This window comes from Molossus molossus, unplaced genomic scaffold (genome assembly GCF_014108415.1).
Source record: "Molossus molossus isolate mMolMol1 unplaced genomic scaffold, mMolMol1.p scaffold_m16_p_1, whole genome shotgun sequence".
Taxonomy (NCBI): Eukaryota; Metazoa; Chordata; class Mammalia; order Chiroptera; family Molossidae; genus Molossus; species Molossus molossus.
The window spans coordinates 146,004,835-146,027,934 of record NW_023425344.1 but is presented as its reverse complement, the minus strand read 5'-3'; the positions used below and the strand labels follow the sequence as shown (position 1 = coordinate 146,027,934).

The 23,100-nt window shown below is 40.7% G+C and overlaps 1 pseudogene; it reads right to left on the bottom strand.

Annotated features, from left to right (window-relative positions):
* Nucleotides 1-21,003: 21,003 nt before the first annotated feature.
* Nucleotides 21,004-21,831, bottom strand: LOC118640716 (annotated as a pseudogene).
* Nucleotides 21,832-23,100: the final 1,269 nt, after the last annotated feature.

Here is a 23,100-nt window from a genome sequence, read left to right as displayed (position 1 = left end):
TGAGTAGCAGCCAAAGACAATGCATATTGGAAAGGCCCAATATTGAAGTAGTTACAAGTCTGTCAATGACCAGTGCTTACAGAATGGTTCTTCCCAAACCAGACTGTTCTTTTAATAGATGTCTTACTTGGGTTCACCTTGTTGTGTTGGAACAGTAAGCCGGACAGAGGACACCACAGGTTCAAATAAGGAGTCTTTATTGCAAAAGCAACAAGGAGCCAAACAGAGGACGCCACAGGTACAAATGAAAGAGTCTTTATCGCAAAAGTCTGCAACTGCAAGAGGGCATATGCTCTCCAAATCTCACAGTCCCAACTGAGCTGAGGGGCAAGCTTTTAAAGGCAAAGCTGCATCCTTCTTGGACCTGAAGAAGGAACTATCCTGTGCAAATGATTGTTACAGAAGCCAAGATAAGCATTAGTCACTGGGCTATTCAGTTCCTGTTATTCAGAAACCATTAGGGTGAGTTTATGCAAGATGCATCCTGTTATGTAGGTCAACCATAACCTTAGATAAAGTTTGTTTATTTCTAAGGGCAATCAGCCTATTATTGGAAATATACCTAGGAAGGTCCATGGCCAATAAAAATAGAGTTGCTTGGTCTACTTAGCCAAGGGGGCTAGATCAACCTTGTTTTATACAACACATTTATGTTATGTCTCAGAAACAAAGAATAAAATATGACCTTTTAGGTTTCAGGAGCCTGGATTCCAAGGGTGGTGGATATTCTGGGCCCTCGAATTGGGAAGAAAAAGGCAGACAGGGCAACTTGGCACCTGAGAAGGTAGGTACGCAGTAGGGGTGATACTGAAAAAGAGCATGGGTAATCTCCCCTGTTGTTTCTGGAGGTGGATTCCTTGCAATATCCTGAGAAAAGCAATATTCTGAACCTCGAACAGGAGAATGAGTGACTTTTTGCCCATGGAATTATACCTCTGGGTTTCCAAAGTGCCATTTCCTTTAGTCCAGTCATAAAAGAAGTGTAGCTGGGGTTTCAGTAGAACTGAAATCTGAGCCACTGTTCAGAATTTCCCTTCCATGTTGGAGCCAGGTCCAGTACAGCATCATGCTAGTTGCAGTCCATTAGTCCATCGTGTGTGGGGTCTGCATGGCCGAGGGCCACATGGGAGAGTGCCAGGAAGCCAAGCGGGATCCAGGAACCAAGTGTCCCAAGAGGAACCAAGAGAGTGAACTTCTTTGTGTAGGGGATTATATATCCCAAATCTACATGCCCTTGCAATGGCCATGCCCATTCTGGCAACGACCTCTGTGCCCAGGTGTGACTGTCAGGAAAGTAGCTTCCCCTTGTCATCCCTGCTTTACTGAGCATGGGGCATCTTCCCCATGTAGTTCCCTCCCCAAGTGTTTTGCAGGGAACATGCCTATAATGTCTGGCCTTCCCTTAGCTCCTTTTCTTTTATTAACAACTAGCTAATTACAGTGATATCAGGGGAGAACAATGAGCTAATTACAACAATATCAGGAAAAACTCTATGAGGTGACTTGAGTTCTCCAATTTAGAACAACTCTTAATAGTACCTACCTGTAAAACTGCTCTGCATTGACATATTACAATATCAGAGTCTTCAAGTAAAGTTTGTGGAGAGTGTTAAGAAGGACCTTTGCTCATGTTTGCTGTGAACCAGTGTAGGAAACTAGCAGCACCTTCAGAATGGGTCTGCAGATGGCATGCTTTGACCTGAGTGACAATCAGAATGGCTTTATATGCCACATAAGTATTACCTGGACATTTCCAGAGATTCTTGGAGAAAGTAAGCTGGTAAAAGTCTAAATTTCCTTTAATAAAACAATTCAATTTCATTCTTATTATTAAAAGAAACCCATGGATTGAAGCAATATGTGCTACAGAAGTTTTGAATTCTTAGAAATATTAGAGAACATATAATATTACTTTGAAGTAGCAAAATTAAGTGTGACATTGACATTCTGTTTCATCTTTTTTAGTGACCTTAAAATCATTGCAAACATATTTCAAGAAAAAATTAAAACAAAATTATGAGTGCCATTTTTTGCAAGACCTAATCCTCCTGTCCCAACTCCTCCCTCCTCCAACACTTGTAGTCACTTTTTGTCTCTGATCCAGGAGGGAGTAAGAATGAGGGTAACTAGGACAATCTTTTATGCCCAAACTCTCAGAAGGCATTAGTTTTTAAAAAAATGAACTACACTGACATGGAGACAATCTCAGATTTGTTTTCTTTTCTACATGTAATTAACGTATCCCGAGAGAGTCAAGATAACTGACTAAAGTAGGAATTCATTTGGCTGTATCTCTAAATCAGCTTAAATAACATAACAGATATTATGAATGCTCCCAAAGGTAGGCAAAGCATATAAACAAATTCAGCAAATGTTCTAGCAGCTCTCAACTCTGGTTTCATATTAAATCACGTGGGGATTTTTAGAAAAATATCAATGACTAGAAGAAGATCAATAACTAGAATATATATATTTCTGCTCCCCACCTCCATTTTGGCACAAAGATCCTAAAATCCTTGTGAATTCCTAAGTGACAAGAGCATCCACCTGAAGCCCTCTTATTTATCATACTTAATTCAAATTAGGCTAAGGAGAACATGCTAAGATCTCCTTCCTAAAGAAGCTTTCTCTGTCAGAATCTCCTGGACAGGAAATAGGGGAGGCTCAAACCTCCTTCTGAATCTTGTTTCTTAATAAAGAGCTTAAAGTCATTATCCCAAAAGAGCAGCTTCAGGGTGATAGAATTTTGGTCTCTTCAGTCCCACCTTTGAAACTTTAAATAATTAAGTTTCACATTCTACATTGCACCATATTTTATTAATACAATCATTTAGTCCTGAAAATAAATGTTTAGTTAAATTGTTGAGTCTCATTTCAAGAGTCATGGATATAGATGGGCTCCCAATGTGAGGCCTACATTGTGCAGCAAGCAATTAGGTATTTAATAAGCTGTAAGACCATAAAAACAGAAGAAAAAAAAACTAAGTGAATGATCACAGCAAATTATTAACCAGTTACGGAGTTTATAAGGCTCTCAGTCGAGAAGATTTCCAATGTAAGGCTCAAAATTTTTTTTGCCAGAATGAGGGCAGACAGTGTCTCTCTGATAGATTCTCCTGGTCTGCAATTTGAATGCCTCCAGTAATGTCATCAGGTGTTCAGGTAAATTCTGCATGGCTTACACAGCCTCAGTCACTGAGATTTTTTAAGCAGGAGGTGCTTTGGTGATTTCTCAAGTTTATGTCATGTCCTTCAGATGAAATTTGCCAAGGCTCAGAAAAAATTTTTCAGTTCTCAATAATTTCAGGTCAAAGAAAGGGAGAAAATAAAATATTAGTTCAAAAGGTTGTAGCCAAATATCTAAGAAAACTAGAAAAAATCAGGATCCAGTTCACAAGTGAAAAATGAAACTTTAAAGACAATTAACAACCAGAATCTAATATCTATAACTGTATATTATTGAAACAATTTTTCTCTCCAGAATCACCCTTATTTTTCTCAGATAGTCAAATTAAGAACATTTACTACATAAGTCTAGTTTTAATAAATTAGGTCAGATTATTTGAATAAACACAATAATAATTGATCATACACGCTTTCTTAAATCTGCTTTGCTGGAATTTCATAAGGAATCTCCAGATTGAACAGTATTTTAAATTCTTTATTGATTTTAGAGTGAGAGGAAGGGAGAGGGAGAGAGAGACAGAAACATCGATAAGAGAGAACATCATTTGGCCGCCTCCCGCATATCCCCCACTGGGTATTGAGCCCATAACCTGGGCATGTGCCCTGATCAGGAATCGAACCAGGGACCTCTTGGTGCATGGGTCAATGCTCAACCACTGAGCCACACCAGCCAGGCCAGATTGAACTTTAATTAGCCTCCCTGAACTAAGAAGCAAGGCCACGTAGTTGCCAGACTTTGCCTGTAATACCTCTAAATGTGGGTAAATTCCTTAGTTTTGAGGTCCCCAAAAATGTCAAGGTTGTTTTTGGCCATCTCCCAAGAAAGCAACCTTTGTTTCTTACCTAGAAAGACTGCTGTGAACCATATAAGCAAGGTACCAGACTGTTTTTCCATGGGGCTTTGATTGGCTTCTAAAGTCAATCTTAAGCCCTTGAAGCTTTCAGGTGACATTCAAATCTATGTATGTCTCTCAAATGTGGTATCCTAGTCAAAGTCTTCATTAATCAAACCGCTTTCCAACTGAGCTCTGTTATAAAAAGGTTCTTACTGAATTTACACAGACAATTATATTGCCATGAAAATAGTCATACTCATTAAGAGTTTTCGAATTCTAAAGGGATCTGGTAGTGAGAAAAATGTAAATGCTTCAATATTGTTTACAATGACATAATTTACCAAATTGTTCTAAGAAACACAAGTTTCCTTACATCTACAGCAAAAAAAGGTTTAAAGGTCAGTGATATTTTGAACAAAAAGTTATAAAAATTGCCATCATTCTCAGTCCATTCAGTCCCATAATCAATTCTTATTTATCCTGATCTTCTGCCAATGTTTTATGAATGCAGTTATTACTTAGAATTATATGAACCTTCATCCAGTTTAAAAGCTTGACCTGAATATTTATTCTCAGACACTCTATTTCAAAATAAATCAGAGTTCTTTTCATGGATCTTTCTCAGGATAAAATATATTTGCAAAATCATCAGAGTAAAACAATGACTGTCTGTAAATGACAAAAAACTTATAATATGGCTATCGATCTGACTGTAACGCAACTGACAACTGCTTTTCCCATAGCATAACATTTCAAGATAACAATTAGAACTACAAATGAAATTATATCAGAAGTTTGTACATTCTTGGAGAATTTTTAAAAATTAATCTAACTCATCTTTATTGTTGAATGTATTACAGCTGTCCCCCCATTTTTCCCCATTGACCCCCTCAGACCCAGTCCTGACCCCCTCCTGCCTTCCCCACACTCTTGTAGGTGTCCATTGGTTATGTATATATGCACAGAAGTTCTTTGGTTTATCTCATTGCACCTCCCTCCCCACTTCCCTTTGAGGTTTATCAATCTAACAACCAATTTGTACTTCTTAATTCCTTCATCTTTTTCACCCATCTCCCCAGTCCCTGCCCATCTGGCAAGTAACAAAAAGTTCTCTGTATCTAGGAGTCTGTTTCTGTTCTGCTTGTTCATTTGGTTTGTAGATTCAATTGCTGATGGATATGTATTAATAGCCACTTTATTGTTTATATTTTTGTTCTTCTTCAAGAATACCTTCCACATTTCATACAATACTGGTTTGGTGGTGATGAACTCCTTTAGCTTTTTCTTTTCTGGGAAACTCTTGGTATGTCCAATGATTCTAAATGATACCTTTGCAGGATAGAATAATCTTGGTTGTAGGTCACTGCTTTTCATTACCTTGAATATCTCTTGCTACTCCTTTCTGGCCTGCAAAGTTTCTTTTGAGAAATCAGCTGACAGTCTTATGGGAACTCCTTTGTAGGTTACAAACTGCTTTTCTCTTGCTGCTTTTAAGATTCTCTCTTTGTATTTAACCTTTGGCATTTGATGATGATGTGTCTTGGTGTGGACCTCTTTGGGTTCATCTTGTTTGGGACTCTCTGTGCTTCCTGGACTTGTATGTCTGTTTCCTTCACCCAGTTAGGAACGTTTTCTGTCATTATTGATTCAAATAGGTTTTCAATTTCTTGCTTGCTCTCTTCTCCTTCTGGCACCCCTATGATGCAAATGTTGGTGTGCTGGAAGTTGTCCCACAGGCTCCTTACACTATCCTCATTTTTTTTTTTCTTCTTTTTTATTTTTGCTGTTCTGATTGGGTGTTTTCTGCTTCCTTATATTCTAAATCAATGGTTTGCTTCTTGGCTTTACCAACTCTACTATTGACTTTCTGTAAATTATCCTTTATTTCAGTTAGTGCATCCTTCATTTATGACTGGTCCTTTTTTATGTTGTTGATGTTCTAACTAAGTTTTTTGGAGGTCTTCTTAAGTTCCTTGAAGGTCTCACTAAGTTCCTTGAATGTCTCACCAAGTTCCATGAGCAACTTTATAACCTGTGGTTTGAACTCTGCATCTGATTGACTGCTTATCTCCATTTTGTTTAGTTCTTTTCCTGCAGTTTTGTTCTTTTCTTTCATTTGGGACATGTTTCTTTGTCTCTTCATTTTGGCTGCTTCCCTGTGATTATTTCTGTGTATTAGGTAGAGTTGCTGTGTCTCCTAGGCTTCGTAGGGTAGCCTATTGTTGTAATTGTCCTGTAGGATCCAGTGGCACAGCAGGGCCCTCAAGATATACCCCTAGTGTGGTCTGTACAGCCTCTGTTGTGTGGTACATCAATGGGAGAGTTTTACTCAGGCTGATCAGCTACAAGGACTGGCTGTGCGCACTGACCACTAGCCTCTGACTACCTTGGAGGATTAGCTGTGTACGGGTCAACCACACAGAGCAAGGCTCACTTCATCAGGGCGCTGGTACCCACTGAGTCCATTCATTGAGTATGTCACTTGTGGAGGTAGTAGGGTGGTGGTGCTTCGACATGGACTGAAGCTGTTCACTGGGTGTGCTGACTCTGGGCCAAAATCAGCCACTGCCTATGTTCTCTCTGGGCCACCCAGCATAAGCTCCAAAGTGATCTGTAGATGGCTGCTTCTTGTGCTGGGTTTGGAGGTGCCCAGGGAAAGCTAAATTGTGAACCAAGTCTGGCTGCTCCTAGTGCCAGGCCTGGGTCACTTAAAGAGAGGTATAGGGCTCGCTGAGACCAGATGCTGCTTGGTTGAGAGATTTTAGGAAACTCTGAAGAAGAATCCAGATTCTTGGAGATTTTTATATTACTACAACATCCATTTTAGTAACAAGAATAAATATATATATTATATATTACAACATAAATATTATTTCTTTATTTGACAAAACTTCTCATGTAATTTAAGCACATCCAATAGGCCTAGTGAGCTTTAAACTTCTCCTTTATATGGAGAGAGAGAACAAATAGTTGAGGTATTTCAGGGACCCACTGGAATGACCCAAAGACATTTCCAGGTTATGAAAAACTCTGGGAAGGTCATCAAACTTACTTGACCAAAAAGATTCTATATCATGATAAAACTATATTAAAGTATTCATTTATTTAAAATGACAGTAAAATGTATAAAACAAATACAGGTGAGCAAAACTTTTATTCTAAGCATTAAAAAGATTTTCTTACATAATCAAAGACATAATTAAGAAAATATGACACAGAGCTATTTTAATAAAACATAGAATCTCTGCTTTCTAGGTAGAAAATTTTCATAAATCTTATCTGGAATAGTATAATAAATACAGGAAAAACTTTGTCCTTAGAACAGATTTAAAAAAAAAAAATCAAACTCCAATTCTGTATTAACTTACGTTAGGTATTTAAATTAATTTACTTAATTTTGTTTCGCTTCACTATACATAAAATTTTCTCTCACGATTTTTTTTTAAAGTTGTACAGCTTTCTTAGTCCCTCTTAGCCTGTTTCTTTTTATTCAAAAATAACCAACTTAGGACAAAACTAATTTTCTTTAATTTTATTTATATGTATCTCCATACCTTATACCTTCTGTTACCAAAAACATAAGATTTTTTTCCATCTTAAGTAGAATTTTTAACCTCTAGAAACCTCAGTTTCTAGTGACAACTAAAAAGTAAGCAATTAGTATTGATCAGATTGGCAAATTTATGAATACATATTATAACTTATAGAAATATAGGTTCTTTCATTGGTGAATATGTTCACAATTGTTTAATAAAATATAAGACATATTAATAAACAGATCCAAATATATCTTTTAATTTCTCTGTAATAAGAAGCCAAAACTAGATAAACTTAAGTCTTATCTAGCAATCCATAATCCATATTTCAGTATTTCATCTCAACGAGAGATAATCTAGGCATTCTATGACCATTTATTGTTCAATCTAGCCAAGACAACTTTATAGTTTCAAATTATCTAAGACATCTAGAACACTATTTTATTTACTTATTTGCTTATTTACTTATTTATTTATTAATTAATCCTCACCCAAGGATATTTTGTTCATTGGTTTCCAGAGAGAGTGGAAGAGAAGAAGAAAGGAGAGAGAGAATGAGAAACATTGATGTGACAGAGACACATTGATCTACTGCCTCCCGTATAAGCCTCACTGGGGATCGAACCTGCAACCTGGTATATACCCTGATGAGGAATTGAACCAATAAGTCTTCGGTGCATGGGACAACGCTCTAACCAACTGAGCCACATCAGCCAGGGATAAAACACTATTTTAAAATGTGTATCCATTATTACTAAAAAGTTTTACCTAAAAACCTTTTATATTATTTATATCTATTTATTAGTTTTTAACAACTCTATGTGATTTCAAAGTGAATTATCACCCAAGCTATTTTCTTGACAAACTATATAACAAACACGACTTATTTTTGTAAACACACATAAAAAATACCATATTCGATGTTAATAACTCTAAAATAAATATCTAATTAAACCAAACTTAAACTAGCTTTAATATAAAATATTTTTTAGATTATTTGACTCTGTAAAACACTAGTAATATCATCCAGAAGCAGAAAACACACGCCATATAACAGATATCACAAACAGATCATACACATAAATGGAATTACTAATAATTGTAGAGAAGACACAAGATTTTTCACTTGTGCTTGATAACTTTAAGAGACCTTGAGAAGAGGGAGAGTATCAGGCATGGTGACTCTAGCCACTAGTTTTTAAAAGTGCCAGGTTTTTTCCTTCAGTTTCCTCAGCTTCAGGTTAAGGAGCTGTGTTTACATTTCTGACTACCCAGAAGGAAGACCTCTTGAGACTTTCTAAATATTCCTATTGGTTTTTGAAAAATTAGCTTCCAATTTTCTCAAGTTTCTGATCAGTTATTAAAACATTTAAAACCTGTTCAAATGTACCTCTTCTCATAATCTTTTGTCTTAATAACTTTTGTGGCTTTGTTCTTAATCCTCACCCAAAGATATTTTTTCCGTTGATTTTTAGAGAGAGAGGGATGAAGAGAAGGGGAGAGAGAGAGAGAGAAACATCAATGTGAGAGAGATACATCAATTGGTTGCCTTTCACATGTGGCCCCCTGGGGATCAGGGATCCAGCTTGTAATGCAGGTACGTATCCTTGACTGGAAATTGAACCCACCACCCTTCAGTACATGGGCCGGTGCTCTAACCAATGAGTCACACCTGCCAGGGTATTTTAATGGCTAGTTATTATTTCGGTGTGAGAGATCTCTAAAATTATTCATTTAAACATTTTTCAATTCAAAACATCAACCACCTAGTCAGTGACAATAGGATTTTAATAGTCACCCCAACAATAAGCCTTTTACAGCTTAACCAAGGAAGCAGAAAGGCTTACACAAAGAGAGAGCAAAAGATGCAGCTCTCATAGATGCAAAAGATCACTCTCAAAGCAAGTCAGAGAAAGCACAGACCTTCATTACACAGGTGGTCAGAATGGAAGCGTGCACTTTGTATCTCCAGTTTCCTACAAAATGTGAGATGCCTCCAGCCACAAACCCACTCATTTGTGGCACCAGGCAGACCAGAGAAAATATTTCCGCCAGTCACAAGCAAATCTATTAGCACATAAAATCAGATGGACAATAAAACCTCATCTGATTTTTACATAAGGACTCACAGCAATGTTTGTCTGGACAGACACCAGTCTGGAGAGAACCACTTAATTCCCCAACCTGTGAATCCAGCTCAAAGAACAGGCTTATTGGGAGTCTATGCCTGTGTTCTAACCTAATGCTATTTCTTTTTTATGACAAAATGACATAAAAGACATAGACATAGAAAAACAAAATAACGATCTCTGGGAGGCAAGAATCAATAAAAAAGTTAATTTAATTAAAAATCCCCAAGAATCATTAACCCCAAGAAGCTAGGTTCACAAATATTTTCTCCTTCCAATCTAAATTTAGAAGAGAGAAAAAGACTACCACTTCCAACTTTCACCGAACCCTGCAGACAAGAGATCAGAGAGGCTGTGGTCAGACACCCATGACCTCTCAGCTGCAGCTGTCCAGGAAGTCAGCAATGTCCCAGCCAGTAATTCTGGCTGGTTCACCAAATAGTAGGGGTAAAAAAATACAAATACTTTTCTTCTTACTTTCTAAGTTCTTCTGGCTGGACTAATAACCAAATTAACAGAGATAGATAGCAGGAGAAAATCTAAGGTCAATCCATGTGCATGGGGAATTCACATAGGCATAACAATTCCAAAGACAGTGAGGTAACATTGCATATATAAGACATTTTTTGGACAAGAAAGAAAAGGGGGAACAGGATATTAGATTTGAGAAGTGAGAATGAGTGATTTGCGGGTAGTTTAGGAAGAACAGAACATACATGGTATGGAAATCCTTGTGAGCAACTCAGAACAAGGAGACACAGCGGGAATCTAGCTAACAGCTCCTGGTCTGAAGCTCCCTTGGTTGCTACACTGAATTCAAATTAAGTCAAATCAGCATCCTAAGATCTCCTTTCTGAAGCAAGTTTCTCAATCTGAATCTTTTGGGATGGAAAAGGGAAATGGTCAAAGGTTCTTTCTGAGTCTTTTGTTTCTTTTCTTTCTTTTAATTTTATTATGTTTTCATTGATTTCTTTTAGAGAGAGAGGAAGGGAGAGAGAGAGAGAAATATTGATGTGAGAAACACTGATCAGCTGCCTCCCACACGCCCCCTACTGGGGATCGAGCCAACAACCCCGGGCATGTGCCCTGACCAGGAATCAAACTGGGACTTCTCAGACCATGGGACGATGCTCAATCCACTGAGCCACAGTGACCAGGTGAGTCTTTTGTTTCTTAATAAACATCTTAAAATCAATATCCCAAAAAGGCAGCTTACGGGGGCAAAAGTTTCATCCCTTTATTGGTAATGCACAAAATGGCATAAAAACAAAACAAGTATCAAGCTGGTAATGGTAGCCATGAGAAACAATCATCTTTCACAAGACCATCAGGAAGTATGGCCCCTGCTGAGTACTACATTCTTTGTCCCTTTGTCTTGTTAATCATTAGTACCTGAATTATACTATTAAGAAAGTATTATAAAAGTGGTCTGAATAATTTGTGCAAAACTACTGTCTGCTGCGATCCAACATGTAAGTCAATTACCCTTTAATAAATTCTGTGCTATTCTATGGAGTTGCCTGCATCGTTCTTCAGTCTGAAGATACCATGTCATTACAATGGCCATTGCGCCTCTGGCGTATTGTGAGACATTTACTACCTGTGCAAGTTACTTAGCTTTGCAGATATCCTGCCTCATTAAGTACAGGACATTATACCTACTCGTGTTGATTGATTAAATCTGCTAAATTCTACTTAGTCTGGCACCGTACAAATCACCAGTCATACAAGGGTAAGAAGGCCTGGTTTCTGTTCTCTTAACAGCTTTCTATTTAGTGCAAAAGACAAATAAGAAAACTGGAATTTTCAATAAAGAGTGATTAGTGTTAATTGTCAGGGCAGTTTTTTTTGTTTTGTTTTGTTTTTATCCTCACCCGACAGTGGGAGGGAGAGAGAGAAATATGGATGTGAGAGAGACACATCAAGTGGTTGCCACCCACACGACCCCAACTGTGGCCGAGGACAAACTGCAACCGAGGTACTGCCCTTAGTGGGAACTGAACCCGGGACTCTCTGGTCCGTGGGCTGACGCTCTAACCACTGAGAAAACCGGCCAGCGCAGGGCAGTTTCAAGACCTAAATGAATTAGTATAGATATAAATTGGGCTTAATAAAAATTTTGGTACATCATAAAGTTAGTTTTATCTCCCCTTGAATGATTACAAACTTTGAGGAAAGTTACTTGATTCCTTCAAAACCAAACATTCTCAAGTAGCCCAGTTTCTAGCCAGTTCCCAACTTCTTGTTTTTCACCCTGAGACAGTGACTTGCCACAGCACTTCTTCGGTAGATCTGTGTAAAATATCAATGTTGCAACCATTGCTTAACACCCCTCCAAAGAGATCAGAGAACAGTCAGTACCCCTGTTGCTGGCTAGAAGCCAATGTGCTTTGTGTCAAGTGGCCAATGCCACAGACATTCCTGCACTGTGTTCAGACTGAGAGTTGAAGGATGGCAACACTGGACTCTGGAGTGGCAGACAAGGAGCCAGAGTGGGGAGCCGGCCACAATCATCTGGAAGGAGAGAAGCAGAGGAGCTCAGGGTTTTCCCTATAGTCTGTAGTCATAGACCCCTCTCTCCCCAAGGAATTGAGCTACTTTGCCTTTACAAAAACTGCTGTGGTAACCGAGCATTTTGAATTAGTTCCTTCTAAATAATGTTTTTCTCTTGACGTTCTCTTATTTATTATCAATCCTGGTCTTGCATTCTGAGCAACTATGAAACGTCTAAATACACATAGAGGAAACTAATTTTTCCCTTGGTGGAGGAGGGGATGAGGTCTGGTTTAGGAAGCACATTTAAAAAATAGTTTTTTTTGTAAAAGGAGAAACATCTGTAAGAAAATAAATTAATTAATTAAAAAATAGTTTTTTTGAGATTTAATTGTCATATTTTATTTTTTTAATGTGTTTTTATTGATTTTTTTAGAGAGAAAGAAAAAGAAACATTGATGTGAGAGAGAAACATTAATCAACTGCCTCCTGCATGTCCCCTACTGGGGATCTAGCCCACAACCCAGGCTTGTGCCCTGACTGGGAATAGAACTGGGACGTCTCAGTTTATGGGTTGATGCTCAATCCACTGAGCCACACCCGCCGGGCTAATTCTCATATTTTCAAACATATATGTTTAAAGTGTGAAATCTGATAAGTTGTGACATATCTATACACTCATAACAATCACCACAATAAAAATATTATACAATAACCCACCCGCTGCATAGTCAGGGAATGCAGAAAAGGATGGAAATTGACCTTGAGAGTCTCTTTGCCCAGACAGGTAGCAAGAAGAAACTAGAGAATGACATATAGTAGTGATGAGCTTTAAAGTACAGTCACCACAGTCACTTATAAAACATGCCTAGTGATGAGACAGTACAGGGGTAACATCTAGGCTCCATCTTGACTGAAAGAACTCCATCTTAGAGGCCTGACTATGACTCTTCGCTTGCAGTAAAATTCCATAGTTAAAATTAACCTAACTGCATCCTTAAAGTGTAACAGGATAAAATGCTTCCTCTCTCTGATGGTCTGCAGGCTAATAGCTCCTGATATAGTTAACTCAGTTAACAAGAGGAATTCTGCTTGAGACTAGAGCAGCCCCCTCATCAGCAAAAAGGTGTGGAAATATGCACAAAGTAATGACTGTTTTGCAAAGATTCACAGGACTCTTCAGACTGGACTCACATCAGTGGGATCAGACCAACTGGAACACAGGGACTGAGACATTTCACACTCTTTCGAGAATCCCTTTAGCTGCCTATCAGTCTAAGGCCAGCACCCACCCCTTGTCTTACCCTTCCTCCCTCCCCTTGACAATATAAGATGCCTGGATTTCAGACTCTTTTAAGAATGATTTGAGAATAAGTTCTGGAGATAGACCTCCTTGATCAATAAATCTTTCCCTGCTCCAAACTCTGATTTATTGAATATAGGCTTTTCTTTTGAAACATTGAGCACATGAACCTTGAGCCTCTAACAAAAAGAGTGTACAACAATAACATCTTTTTTTTTTTTAACACCATGTTCTGCACAATAGTTGTTTTGTCAATTAAATGGTGATGAGATAGGGTATGTGGTGCAATAGCTATAATCAATAAGACCTACAAGAACTGTCAAGAAGATAGTAAGACCACCCTCCACCAGATTTACGGTTTAAAACTGACAGAGTTCAACATGGTGACTAATTTCACTTAACCGTAATCTCAGCCTCATTATACGCTCATTATCATACATTAGCAGGCTAAATGACATGCCCCCAGCCATGTAGTCAGAAATGGAAAGCCCATAAAGTACACAAAATGGCTGACAGGGTTTAGGAGAAAGAAAACAAAGATAATGCATCTTAAGGAAGAAGGGGGAAGGACAGGTGTGGGCATGCTCAAGAGAGTGATAGAGAGAGCAGGGTCCTTCATCTTCAGAAATCTCCATCCCTTTCCTGGAAAGATCCTTAATATTTTCCCCTTACTTGAATACACCTATCTCCAGAATAAATGAACCTCAATAAAGAAAGCTAATTCCTCTAAAGGGGCTCTGGGCTGCTCAGTCTATGGAATAGTCCATTCTGTCTCACTGTTTCACTAGTAAACTCACTTTAAACTTTATGCTTGAATTTGAATTCTTTCCTACATGAAGCAAAGAACCCAAGTGGGTCACAGTCTTGAGACCTGCCTCAGTAACTAGAATATTTATGCAAGCATTATTTACAGGCTCTTTGAGTGGTCCACTGACCATGAAAAACATCTTATGACTCCCCAGGATCATCCTCATTCCCAAGTCCTAAACTCACACCAAGGCTCAAATAAACCACAAGAACCCCTCGGAGAACTCAACTTCTCTTTTTTTGGTCCACTCCCTTGCCCAAAATCTGTTTGCAGTAAAATCTATCTGCTTGTACTTGTAGTGAGTTCAGTGCTTATTTCTGTGACATTGAGACTCAAGAACCTGACATTTAAGGTGGTAACAGTGAGACTGTCCATTCTGATGAATAATGCCTTATTTGTTGTTAATTGCTAATAAGGAAGATAAGCATGGAGGGAGGAAGGTAAGAAAATACCTTTCCACCTATACTTCCTGCAAGCCACAAAGTACATGTGAATTCACTGAATGATTTAAAGAGCTATTATGGGATTTGACCCCCAGAACACGGCTTCTGGGAAACAGTGTTGAGATGCTTTCAAGTGTGCCACTGTCTAGTCTTCAGGAGCTACACTTTCATTCTGTACCTGATATAGAATGAAATGCTTGCACTTTCTGACTATCTTAATTCTAGCCTCCTGCATTTCTCCCTTGGCCTTCAGGCTAACAGATCCTGCTATAGATATGCTAATTAACTACAGGAATTCTGCTTGAGGCCTGAGTTTTTACAAGAGCAGCCCCTAGTTAGGATCCTTTCCCAAAGGAGTGGGGAAATATGTACAAAGTAATGAGACTTTATCAAAGATTTACAGGAGTCTCCAGACTGGACTCAATTTAGTGGGGTCAGCGAACTGATGAGAACAAAGGGATTTAGAAATTTCTTGCTCTTCCTTTGATGCCTGTCATGCCTAGCTATAGACACCTAAATTCTGGCTTTTCTTACCATGGATTTGCAGAAGCCATGAGGTACCCCATCCCCATTCTTCTTGAGCTAGACATTCCTGGTCAATTAACAGTTTTTTTACTTCAAACTTTGACATTTTGAATATTGGCCTTTTTTCTTTTTCTTTTTCTTTCTTTCTTTCTTTTTTTTTTTTTAAGCACAGATTCACACAAACATATCAGTAACATACCTTCCAGGTAGGACCTCCATCATAAATCATGAATTATGTATGTGGAGAGTTGACTTTTATGATAAATTCCCAAAAGCAATATTAAAGTGCTTTATGACATGAGTGAATAGATTAAGAGCCCCTAGCAATCCCATTTGCTGTGAGTTGTCTGAATCAGTCTAAGGAGGTGATTGTGGGGATTGGGAACAGGACTTCATTCCAGAGAGAGAAAGCTCAACATGCAAATACTGATGAGGCAGCTCTTGGAAGGAAAACTGATATGATTATCATTTACTGTTAATCGAAGGACCCATTTTAATTGTTAATGCAGTACTGGACCAGGCGACTATTGATTGCTGGAACTGAGGGAAAAAGTTACCACAAAGAGAGGCAGGAGAAAATCGGCAGGCCAGAAGAGGAAGAAGACAGTAGGATTGTCCACATGTAAACAGTAAACAGCACCAGACATTAGACCTCAGTTCCTGAGTTCAGCTAAGAAAAAATTCAGAGCCAAGAAACTCAAATACAAGCTCAAGTTTAGTTAGAAAGTCCCAGGGGTAGAAGAAGTGAGCCATGGAAGAACTGAGGCAGCTAGGCTGCATGGACTCAGGAAGCAAGTTACAGGGACAAAAGAAGGGCCCTTGGAGCTTGGAGAAAGAAAGCAAAGATAATGCATCTTAAGGAAGAAACAGGTAAGGAAAGGCGTGGCCATACTCAAGAGAGAGATAGAAAGAATGCTGAGTCCTTCATCTTGAGGGCTTTTATCTGTTTTCCAAAGGCAGGGATTTTAGGGGAGGTCTCAGAGGAGGCTCTCAATAGAATAATCATCAGCTTTCCAAGCATGTCCATTTAGGGTCTCTACTGATTGGTTGGTGCTCCAGTAGGGGGTCATTAGTCATTGCATCTGCCCCTGATGTCAGGCATGTTGTTGCTTCATTGGGTTTGGCTGATTTTCTGGGCCTGGAGCTGAAACACAACTGAGGCCTAAATGTTATCTCTAGTCTGACCAAAACTCTGCCTGTCTATAGTCAACAGACCTGAGGACTTGTTCCTAAAGTTATTTGATGCAGGTCAGAACTACTTTGTCCTGGGGGGTTAATGCCTAAGGAAGTGACCCTACAAGGGCTTGTATGGGAGTTGTATGATGCTAGTCTCCAGCCCCTCTTTTCCTTCTCTAAGGGGGTCTACCAGATGACTAACAATATGCCAAGGGATGAAAGGGGGAGAATTTGAACTTTTTGCATAACCAGTGATATGCTAATGGAGAAAAGGTCACTCTAGGGGTGAAGAACCACCCTCCGATACTTGTATTCACAGTTTTGCTCATTGCTAGGCACCTGGAGCTTTCTGCCCTGGTAACCTTCTGTACCTGGCCTATAGTTCCTACCTTGCTCATGTCTAACTGCCTACTGTATCAGATACACATAAAGCTGCAGGGGTAAGGAATAGCTGAGACACTAAGATATATTTATCTTGAACTGAGAATGTGGAATTTTTGAAGCTTGATTGGTTTGAAGAATCTTCTGAAAACATTATTCTTTATTGGATATGATTATTTCTGTCTTCAAGCAGATACCATGTTAGTACCTCCACTTTAAGGTTAATCTGCCTGGGCCCTTGGAGCTTAGTCTTCTCATGAATGAGTAGGCATTTAGACAGGCATGAGTAAAGCAGGAACAATAGAACAGGTATGGAATGTCACGAGGGTGGAAATTCCCAGGCGCCTAGCAAGGGGCAAAACTAGAGAAAACAAGTATTATAGGCTAGGACTTACACCCAGGAGGGGTCTGAGACCCCTCCTCCACTAGATGTTGCGAGACATGCAGTTTAGACCCCTGGCCTTTATATCATTAGTCATGTGATTTAGACCCCCTTAGAAGAGGAACAAGGGGACCAGAGAATAGCCACACACAATTCCCATGCAGGCCCTTGCACAGTCAATCCCTTAAGCATTGAGCCTCCAGGACAATGAGGTTCTGACCTGCATCAAATAATCTTAGGAACTAAGACTCTGGTCTGTTGACCACACAGAGTTTTGGCCAAACTAGAGGTAACATCTAGGTTTCAGTTGTGTTTTAGCTCCAGGCCTAGAATATCAGCTAAACCAAATAAAGCAAGGACATGGCAGACATCAGGGTCAGATGCAATCACTAATGACCCCCTACACTAGCACCAATCAGTAGAGATCATAACCCTGAAAGGACACACTTGGAAAACTCATGAATATTTTATTGAGAGCCTCCTCCGAGACCTCCCCTAAAATCCCCACTTGTAGAAAACAAATAAAAACCCTTAAGATGAAGAACCCAGTGCATACTCTTCATTTATTGAGCATGCTCTCACCTTTCCCCTCTTCTTCCCTCAGGACATTATCTTTGCTGTGTACCTAGCTCTTAAGCTCCAAGGGCCCTTCTTTTGCCTCTGCAACTTGTTTTCTAAGACATGCAGCTCAGCTGGCTGACTTCTTCTACCTCTGTGACTTTCTAAACAAACTTTTTCTTGTATTTGATTTATTGGTTCTGAATTCTTTCTTAGCCATACTCAAGGACCAGGCTCTAATGCTGCCATTAACATCAGGAGGGACTAGTATTCCTTTATTTGTGGGGTAGCAATAGTCTCCCCACAGAACAGAGACCTTTGGTTTGTTTCCTGAGACTGTTTTTTTTTTTTTTTTCCCTTGATTATGCCTGACCCTTCCAGGACAGGACTCCATCTTTCTCTCCAGGCTCCACCTATTCAGACCACCTTCTTTCCCCACTGGCTCTCTGACTATGCAAGTCTAAACCTGGACCATCTGTTGTCACCTGTTGCTTTATTCACAGATGGAGGCCCCAGCAGTCTCGTGGCCCAAGTGAAAGATAATATGAGTGGAGTCATTATAATAGAGCCTAAGTAGCCATTTCAGAGAAACTACCTTGCATATATTATTTTTCTTTATCTTATAAGCTGGACCAAACCACCATAATTTCAAGAAGTCAGAAACTATCCTATTTGTAAGGACTGATGAAATTGGGCTTTGCCAATGACTGAATTGCTAACCAATCAACTAAACACAATTCTAGCTGAATCTCAAGCCAATCCATGAGGTGCAAATCTAACCCCACCTCATCTAACACTAAAAAATTCTTCTTGAATAAAACTTACCTCATCTTCCTTCTTTTTTTCCATAAAAGCCCTGAGCCCCTATAAAGGGAGAACACTATTTGAGTTTCTGCCTGATTTTGTTCTCCCAAATTGCAATTCTGTTCGATCTTAAATAAATGCTTATTGCTTCTTATTTTTGCTTTTTACCTTTAGGTTAACACCCAAGAGGCGCAAAGAGCCAGAAGCCAGAGCTGGTGATGTGCAGATCCAAATGCAGTAAGATAGCAAGTTAGCATTCTTAGAAGCTCCATTGAAGTTTTAGCAGTCGCAGTGGGAAAAGTGAGGAGCTTCATGCTTGGGAAGAAGGGTGAGATAAACTTAAGAAATATTCTATCCACAGGAAACAAATTTAGAAACTTAATGTTTGCTTTTTATTTTTTTTCCTCCTGCATTCTCATGGCTGGTGAGGACTGAGATCCACATTACCCCAGAAATGCACAGACATCTGGTCCCTCGCACCCGCCAGCCTTCCTACTGATACAGAGGCCCCCAGGGCTAAGAATTCACTTTACATAAGAAAAATAGCCACTTCCAACATTCATAAATGTAGGATATAAAGACAATGACAGAAGTGGCCAAACCATTTGGAAGTAGGACTTTTCTCTCCCTTGTCCAGGTTTACATGCAGCTGTAAACAGAGGGAAAAATAAAATAATTAAGTGATGACAAAAGTTAAGTCTACTCTTTTCAACAGCTGTAATACAGAAAGTTTGCCAAGAACAGAACAGAGTCACAGGCAAGTGCTCTGGGAACCTGTGAGAGCCGCCAGCAGCTCAGGAAGACAGAGCCACAGGGCACAGCATGTAGCGGAGCAGGAAGACCGAGGGACTGTTTTCTTGAGTAGACTGGTGGCAGAAAGGATGACTGGGAAATTAGGAGACCTGGGGTCTACTCCCAGCTGTGCCACTAAGTAGCAGCAGCCATGAGCAAACCAGGGAACCTTTCTGAGATCCAAGGTGCTCCTCTGTGGAAAGCAGGGGTGTCAGTGGGTCAAGGGTGGCATGCACGCCTTCCTGTACAGGCTCCTGTTCAACCACATCACTGTTTATTTATTTATTTTTATTTTTTATTTTTACCCTCACCCAAGGACTTTTCTCCTTTTTTTTTTTTTGTTCAGATAGAGCGGGAGGGAGAGAGAGGAAGAGAGAGAGAGAGAAACATCGATGTGAAGGGACACATCGAGTGGCTGCCATCCGCACGACCAACCAGGGCCGGGGACAAACTGCAACCGAGGTACTTGCTCTTAGCGGGAACCGAACCCGGGTCTCTCAGTACCGCAGGCCGACGCTCCAACCGTTGTGCCAAACCGGACAGGGCTCAACCACATCACTGTTTAGAAATTCTTCTGCAGCAGCCTAAGCAGGCACTTCCAATTCAAGTTGGTACACAAGTTGAAATCGACTTATTTCCTTCTAAAGTCTGTTCTAGCTCCTAAATAGAAGGTTCCAATTTTCCAAGTAAGAGGTGACCAGTTTTCTGATTTAGTAATAGCTCACTCAAAAAAAAAAAAAAAGGAGGAAATGAGAAGAAAATTTAGGATTATAATTTCATACACTCCTCCCCACCCTGAGGCGGAACAGGGTCTTCTTGAGGTCACACTGTCCTTCTGTGTCAGAGATTTCAGTGTTTGAGCTTCTCCTTCTGTCAGTTTACCCAGCATGACAGCGCCCTCTGCAGCTCCCTGTATCTAAACAGCCCACACTTGTTACTATGTCCAAACCCAAGGAAAGGTCCCAGGACTGAAAACCTACTTCCCGTAGGGTAGGGCAAGGAAAGACCTATGAAAAGAGGCTGGTCACTCCAGTCTGGTTTTTAATAAAATTCACTAGAGAAACTTACACACAAGACACATCTTGGTTGGCTCCAAGACAGAATGGAAGCCCTCGGCACCTGGCAGTTGTCAAAGAATTACACAGGATAAAAGGGGTGGAGGGATAATCTCGGATACTAGTACATGAATGCTACCAGGTACAAAAATTACTTTACATGCTTAACCAGGTCAGGACAATGGCCTCTTCCAGGAAGCAGCAATTCACATTAGCCAAGGGAGGGGTCCTGACTTATGTCAGAATGAACATCAGTTATGATCAGACACCTCTAGGAGGCTTATGGGAAGCCATCTCTGTTCTGGCCCAGGTGCAGCTCATGAGACAGTGGTCATATCATGGAATAGTTAGTTCTTCCTCCACATCACTTTCAGTGTCTGTTTGGCATCAGGAAATCTACCCGAAACAAAATGATCTCAAAAAGAAATTATCTCTAAAAGCCAAGAGTCAAAAAGGAAGCATTTAATGATTCTATTCACTGCTCACCAACGTTAACTGGATTTACAGGTCTCACCCTCTGACAGGGAAGCAGTCACAGTCACAATAACCTGAATGCAGACAGCTTCAGGAATCCAGGTGGTTTTACAACTGCGTTTTATTGAAAGAGGCAACAAAGTGGTTAACATGGGGCCCACCTCACAACCTTCTCCTCATCTCCCACACCACACAGGAGGAAGTCTCAGGCTAGTGAAGCATGTGTGTGATGGACAGGAGCCCTAACTTGAGTTATTTCCCTCTGTGCTAGGAAGGAAGAGGGGAGAGGCAGGTGAAATGATGAGGTGGGGCATCTCACTGCAAATTTTAGGTGGAGACCTCTACTTAAGCATCAAAGTGGACCGGCACAGACGGGTTTCCCACACAGGCCACGATGATCTGCTTCTCTTTCTGGCTGGTGTGGTATTTACAATTGGGATATCTGGAGCCATTTGTCAGGCGACAGTCCGTGACGCGCATGTTGAACTTGCTCTTGTGACAGTTGTTCTGTCCATTCTTACAGCGGATATTATCCTCCATGCAAATGGCCTCGACATCTTCCAGAAGCTCGTGCACAAATGTATTCATGGGCTTGCACCTTCCTTCTGTCATTTTCCGGCGCCTCATCATTTGGTTGCAGTAGCTGGGGTTGTAGCTGGGGTAGCTTGTGAGGGTCCATATGCTTTCGCTGGAAACTCATGGCCCTAGATTCCTGGCCCAGGGAAGGCTGGACCCTCCCCAGCACCAACAGCACCAGGGCTAGCACTGAGAACAGGATGAGGGACTTCTCCTGAGCCATGGTGGCCTCAGTCCTTGGAGGAGCCTAGCCAGCAAAGGGGGAGAGGAGGAAAAGCGTCACTTAAGAAAGAGAACCTCAGCTCCCACCTGGGGTCTCCCTGGCTTACAGTCTCTCTTCAGGTCAGCCCGAAAGACATCCCTCTTCCTGCAAGATTTTCCAAGTGATGAGACACTCGCATGGACTCTTCTCCAAAAGCATTTGACCCCTACTAGTCACGGAGAGAAGGTCCTCCCTTCTGAGTAGTGACCTCTGAAGTGACCTAAAATCCCAGCAGTCCTGTTTTTGAATACTGGAGGTTTGTTTGTATTACTGGTTTTTATTTAAAAATACTTTTGTATTCAGTGTTCTAGTGGCTCAATAGAAGATATTTTTAAATAAACCATGATGCAAATCATATCCCTGTTACTACCATGACATCCAGGATCATGGCGAACAGAGCCCCATTGCCCTACATTACAAGGGAAACCCAACCCAGTGCCTGGCACTGGCACCATAAAGGGCTGCCATTGTATTCCAAAGACAGATGCTTGCCTCCCCCGACCTGGGGCTGCTCCTTCCCATCCCCATGGGTTCTCTGCAGCCTGAATGCTCCCTCCCCATCCCAGCTCAGCCCCAGCTATGTGTGCCTAGCCCACGCTTTCTTGGTGTTAGCCTCACCCACCTTGGGTCCCTCCTGTCCAAACCTCAAGCAGAAGCAGATCCTGAGACCACCTCTTGGGCTGCTTACCTAGGTCTCTAGCTTGGATTCCAGGTGACAGCAAGTGGAAGGCCAGTTTCTGCAGTCACCAGATCCCTGAGCTGTGGACTTTGTGCAGATTACAAAAGGGGTTTGGCTTCCAAGATGAGAAGGGTTGGAGGAGCACCTTGGCTTCAGTCCAGAGGAACACAAGGGCATCCTGATGAAGGAGTGGGGAATTTCCCAGGCTTCCCTCTTCTCAGGGTTGCTGGGGAGAGTGAGTCTTTGCCTACAGGAGCCTCTCTTGCCATGTGAATCTCATCTGGCTGCTGGTTCGCAGGAACAGCAGAGAAAGCCTCTATGGCACTGCTCCTCAAACACCAGCCAAGTCTTTGTTATGCCTTTGGGGGCCATTTCACCAAATAGCCCTTGGAGGTTAGCAAAGGGCACATGATATGTAATCAAGGGAGAGGGAGGGAAAAGGAGGTCCTCTCTCCCCAGGAGTTCTGGAGTGGCTTTGACCCGAATTCCCTGTCTCCTACCAGCAGCTCTCCTGGGGGAGTGGGGACTGGGCTGTCTCTAGCTAGAAGGCTCCCAGAACTGGAGAAGGAGGGGAGAACTCTTGAACTGTTTGCATAAGAAGGAAGCCTCTACATGACCTCACCAAGTTCTGGTCACTTTAACACTCCTGAGGTGAGTATATGACAGTCTTATCTACAGTAACTACTCATCCTGTAGGCCTCA